Source organism: Meriones unguiculatus, chromosome 7, assembly GCF_030254825.1.
Source record: "Meriones unguiculatus strain TT.TT164.6M chromosome 7, Bangor_MerUng_6.1, whole genome shotgun sequence".
Taxonomy (NCBI): Eukaryota; Metazoa; Chordata; class Mammalia; order Rodentia; family Muridae; genus Meriones; species Meriones unguiculatus.
In genome coordinates this window covers 6,699,043-6,705,042 of record NC_083355.1, presented here as the reverse complement: position 1 = coordinate 6,705,042, position 6,000 = coordinate 6,699,043, and positions in this window count along the sequence as shown.

Genomic DNA, 6,000 nt, shown 5'->3' with positions numbered 1-6,000 from the left:
CTTTATCCACAGTCATCTCCAGAGCCAGCCTTCAGGTAGCAGAAACTTGATTTTTTTTTTTTTTTTTTTTACATAGATTCTTATGTAGCCTCAAACTTTAAAAAAAAAAAAAAAAAGATTTATTAATTTATTATGTATACAGTGTTCTGTCTGCATGTGTGCCTGCAGGCCAGAAGAGGGCACCAGACCCCAGATGGCTAACTCAGAAATAGGAAGTTCAGGGCCCCAGTCTGGCTCATGTCACTAACCCTGTGCTAAAGCCTTTCCTGCCTGCTGTGCTTTCTAGGGCCTGCTCTGCAGTGTCCTGTGCCTATGTCTTCCATCCAGTTTCAGTTAGATGTGTGTTGTGTGCTGTGCACAGAGGTGCCGGTTCAGGTGTGTCCCGCTGTGTGCCTGGGAGGACCAGAGAAAGATGTTTGGCGTTTTCCTCCACCTGACTGCCTTGAAACAGGGTCTCCCAGTGTACCCCAAACCTGCTGTTGTTTGGCTCTGCCAGCTGGCCAGTGAGCTTCCAGAACCACCCATCTCTGTCCTGTCCAGCACTGAGGTCATGGCCAGGCACATTCTTACCTGGGTGTGTGTAAGTGCTCCTACCTGCTGAGCCATCTTCTTAGCGCCAATGTGAGTTGATTTTTGTGTCTGTGAGACACGAGCTGAATTTCTGCCCCAACCCCTGGTTTACATGTTAACTGTTTCCCCATGTGGAGTACTGCTTCTGCTGAAGAGGCTGTTTTTCTCTGTGTGTTTCCTTTCCTACTTCTGTTGAGACACTCGTTTGCATGTATGTACAGTTTGACTCCGCTTTCTTCTCCCCGTACACGTTGATTACCACTGTGCACACACTCGGGAGCCCCCCGCCCCATCACCTGAACAGGTACCAGCTTTCTGGGGCTTGTACAGCAGTCCTAACCTTTGCATATTTGCAGTCTGGTCATTCGGGTTCAATATATTTAGTAAATCCAGTCATGTGAAAAGATAAGTCAGAAAAATAGCAGTTCCCGTCAGCTTGGGGAAGTGAAGCCTGTGTGACCTCATCACCACCCCCTAAATAGACCTATTAAGAGTTCTTCTGGACTTCCCCCGCCTTCTTGGAGGGAATAAATGTCTCCTTGGTCTTGAACAAATAGGGGTGGCGTCCCACAGCTGAGCTGCTTTGGGGGGGAGGGGAACTGGCCTCCAGCAACCTGCCATCAGGGAGAGGTCAGTAAGAGCTTGGTGGAAGGGGACTTGCTATGGGTCATTAGCTTCAGTTTCTCCATCTGGATAAAGAAGGTAGGCTTCACGGCGCCCCATGCGTGCTGCTCTGTGGATCCGTGAGTCTACAAACAAACAAACAAATCTGGCCTAAGCTGATACAGAATCACTTGGAAGCCTTTTTTAAACTTAAATTTTGTTTTGTTTTTCAAGAGAGGGTTTCTCTGTGTAGCCTTGGCTGTCCTAGACTCGCTTTGTAGACCAGGCTGGCCACAAACTCACTGTGATCCACCTGCCTGGGCCTCCCTGAGTGCTGGGATTAAAGGCATGCACCACCACTCCCAGCTTTAATTTTAATTTTTTTTTTTTTTTTTGAGACAGAGTTTCTCTGTGTAGCCTTGGCTGTTTTCAAACTCAGAGATCTGCCCATCTCTGCTTCTGCCTCCCAGTTGCTGGGATTAAAGGCACGTGTCACCACCGCTCAGCTAAGTATTGTTTTATTTGTGGTTAAGTGTATTTGGGGGTGGGAGGTGGGGAAGATATGTGCACATGTGTGCAGTTCCCATAGCGTCCAGAAGAGGGCACTAGATGTCGTGGAGTGGTAATTACAGGCCATTGTGAATTAGCATTGTAGGTGCCAGGAATTGAATGTGGGTCCCCTGCAAGAACAGTAGAAGATTTTTTTTTCTAGTATTTTTATTTTATGTGCATTGGTGTTTTGCCCATGTGCATGTCTGTGTGAGAATGTCAGATCCCCAGGAACTGTGAGCTGCCATGTGGATGCTGGGACTTGAACCTGCCCTTCTGGAAAAGCCAGTGCTGCTAACTGCTGAGCCATTTCTCCAGCCTCATAGAACAAGCCCATAACTGCACAGCCAGCTCTCCGGGCCCTGACTTTGTGTTTGTTTGGGGACAGGTTCTCGCTCTAGCCTAAATATCTGTTGGTCAGTTTTGACTGGCACTTACATGCCTTTTCAGACGCTGGGATATAGCAGGTGCCTTTGGAGCTTTCTTTCACTTAGCGAGGTGCTCCTGAGCCCTTTCATAGCCTCTCAGGAATGACGAGCCCTGCCTGATTAGCTGGGGCGAGGCTCAGGAGCTGACCATCCTGGGCCGGGTCTCCAGCACCAAGGCAAACAAACAAACAAACAAAAATCTGGAGTGGCGCCCCACTCAGTTCATGCAGCCGTCCATCTGTCAGGGTGTCTTGGTTGTTTCCAGGTTTCAGTACTTGCGAAGAGGATTTCTGGGCTGAAGAGACAGCTCAGTGGGTAAAGGCATTTCTATCAAGCCTGAAGACCCGAGTTCAGTTCCCGGAACCCACAGGTGAAAGGAGAGAGCAGCTTCTGCGAGTCATCCTCTGACTGCACTCATGCACCCCGGCGCGAACACAAACAAATGCAACATTTTCAACCGTGAATAAGCCTCCATGTTCAGGTGTCCGTGTGTTGTGTACCCTCATTTTTGTTTTGTTTCAGACCTTGGCACTTTTACCAAGAAACCATGAGGAAACCAACACTGCCGGGGTTGCAGAGGAAGTTCTCATGGGCACCAGGGCCAGCAGCAGCACTACTTCTTACGGTTCCTTATTTGTTGTTTTCAGATCCACTCAGCACACGGCTCAAAACACAGGCAGTGTGGGAAGAAAGAAAGGGCTTCACTGTCCGGTACCGGTCCAGAGCAGGCCAGTCAGGGGACGGGGATTGGGCCCTGGGGATGCCAGCCAGTGGGGAGGGTTCCCAGGATTCTGCTTTTTGGCATCCAGCTCTCAGCCAGCTCTGCCTGTGGTAACAGCACCTGTCCCATCACCATTTCTGAGTCCCTGTGGTGCTTTCTCCCGGTACAGAGGAAGTGGAAGTGAGTCCTGTCCCCTACACAGCGCAGGGAGCTTTTTTGGGCCCCAGATCAGCTGCAGACCATGTCATCTGTCTCCCCATATCTCAACACCTGCTCTGGAGTGAGCCAAGTCTTAGAAGCAGGGTTTGTTAGCTACTGCCCGTATGTCCAGGTAGTTACAGGGGGGTGGAGGGCGGGGAGCATTGCAGGAGTCTTGGGATGTATTCCTTGGGGACAAAGAGGAGCAGAAACAGTCCTGGAGAAGAGGGTCTGCCTAGCATGCACAAGACCTTGCGTTTAAGCCTGAGCTCTCACAGACCACGCAGGCCCGTCATCTTAGCACTTGGGAGGCAGTAGAGGCAGGAGGATCAGAAGTTTGAGGTCATTTTCAGCTACATAACAAATAAATTCAAGCACAGCCTGAGGTACATGGGACTGAGAAAGAAAGGGCAGGTGAAGGGGTGAGGTGGCTCAGCTGGCAAGGGTGCTTGCTGTCCAGGCCTGAGGCCTGATGCACTGACCTCCACACATGGTCCGTGGTGTGTAGGCCCATACTTCACACACAGGTGCACGCACACACGTACACACACGTACACACACACACACACACAGAGGAGTGCAGCCCATGGCCTGAAAGCTCCTGAAATCTTGGTAGATCAGGAAATCATGTTCTCCCTAAAACAAGGGAGTTTCTGCAAGCAACTATCTTTCTCCCTCGGCCCCTCCATCAGCCTCTCAAATCAGTCCCTCCCCCATTTCCTGTTAGATGGGTCAACTGATGTCTTCTTGGGTGCCCAGCTGTGTATGCACATCTGGAGAGCACCCCTTGGTTACCTTTTCCCACCAACACACTGAGCCTCCCTGGCAGGGTCTATCAAGGAATCTCCAGAAGGGCTGGTGAATTGGCAGTGCAACTTTCTTCACTGGGAGCTCCAGGGGGAAGGGTCAGGCTCAGCCTACTTGGATTTGAAAAAGCCTTGTCTATTTAGTTTTTGAGCTAGGGCCTTATTCTGTAGCCCTATCTGCCTCTGAATATCTTGTTAATACCCTTGCCTCTGCCTCTCAAAGGCCACACATCACCACACCCATGCAGAAATGTAAAGAATCTTACTTATTGTTTTTGTTGTGGGATCTTTTTTGTGGTATTAGCAACTTGAACCTAGGGCGGTATGCGTGCGGGGCATGCAACCTGCTACCACGAAATCACATCCGCAGGCCAGCTTTGACCATTTGGAAGAGTACAATTCGGAGCTACTTACAGACCTGTTATCCGGCACCTGGGAGGCAGAGGCAGGAGGATCAGAGTTCAAGGTTAACCAGGACTATCAGCAAGACAGTCTCAAAAACCCCACCAGACCATCTCCCAACCCCCTCCAGGGGCGGATGGCAGTTAGAGGTGGCTGAGGAGGGAGGTGCCATTTCACCCTCGGAGCCACTGAAGAGTGAGTTCTCCCCCACCCACACGTTCCAGCAACGCTGAGCAGCGACCCTCAGACCTGAGAGCAGGAAGGGGGCTTCTTGGGAAAAACAAGAGTTTGGGGGAGGGGGGATGAAAGAAGGCAGTGAGGTCGAAGCTACTAAAATGTGGTATGTACATGTGTGAAACTGTCACAAGAGCAAATAAACTAAAACCCACTGGCACTAACTCCCCTTGCCATGGTGCAGGAACAGAAGCACTTCAGACCACAGGAGCTGAGCCCCCAGCGGCAGGAAGTCCCCACTACCTCTCTGCAATGTCAAAGCTGCTTCAGGCAGAGTGAGCGGGTCTGCCTGTCCTGGACAGTTAAGGAAGAGCAACCTGGTAGCATTTGTCCTTTTGTGACTGGCTTGCTTAGGGTGGCATGCTGTCTTCAAGGTTCATTCCTGTCACTGTAGGACGTTATAAGGACCTCATCTGGGGAAGGGTGGTTAGGGAGATGACTCAGCAGTTAAGAGCACTCACTGGCTGATGCCTGTAAATCCAGCACTAGAGGCAGAGGCAGGCAGGTATCTGTGAGCTCAGGGCCAGCCTGGTCTACAAAGTGCAGGACAGCTGGGGTTACACAGAGAGAATCTGTCTCAGGGAAAAAAAAGTGCTGGCTATTTTTTGCAGAGGACCTGGATTCCATTCCCAACACGCATCCATCATGGCTGATGGCCCTACAACCCCAGTTACAAGGGATCTGCCACCCTCTTCTGGCTAAGGTGGACACTGGATGCATACGGCATACAGACACAATCAGAACACCCATGCACATAAAAATTACTCTTTAAAAAGAACCTCATTTCAGAATGGTAAGATGGCTCACAGTGGGGCCTGCACCCAAGAGCTCAATCCTTGGGACCCACCAGGGGAGAAGATCCCTATTGTCTGACTTGGCTTGTGGACTGCCCTCCACTCACATGAGGGGGTCATCTTAAAAAAAGGACTCACTTCCCTTCTACAGAAAAATGTGTTTTGTCTTAGATTTTTGATGAGATTTGAACAGTCTCCTCACAGGACTGTGGGGATGGCCTGGTAGAATTCCATCTGTACTCTCAGTAAGTGAGGGCTAAGGCAGCAGAGGACCTTCTGGGGGCCGACGCCTCATTGAGATTGTGTCAGACTGCTCGATGTGTGAGCTGGTGTGGGGGCTCACACCTGTAATCCCAGCATTTAGGGTGTGAAGGCAAGAGGTTCAGGAGTTCAAAGCTAGCCTGGGCTACATGAATCCCAGTCCCAAACAACCGGGGGAAAAGAAAGCCCGACAGAGCAGATTAGGTATCTGGGAGCATCAGAAACACACAAGCCCTCCAGTCCCTGGTCATGACCCTGGGCCTGTGCAGAGCTTCTGGACAGGGAGACCCAGCTTCCAGAAGCTGCCCACACTTCCGAAGGTAGCTTACAATTTCACCAGATCCGAACAAAAGCCCTGAGAGGAGCTTTGGTTTTTTGTTATTGTTGTTGTTTTTCCTTTTTTGGAACAAGACAAAAAAAGCGTATATAGAAAA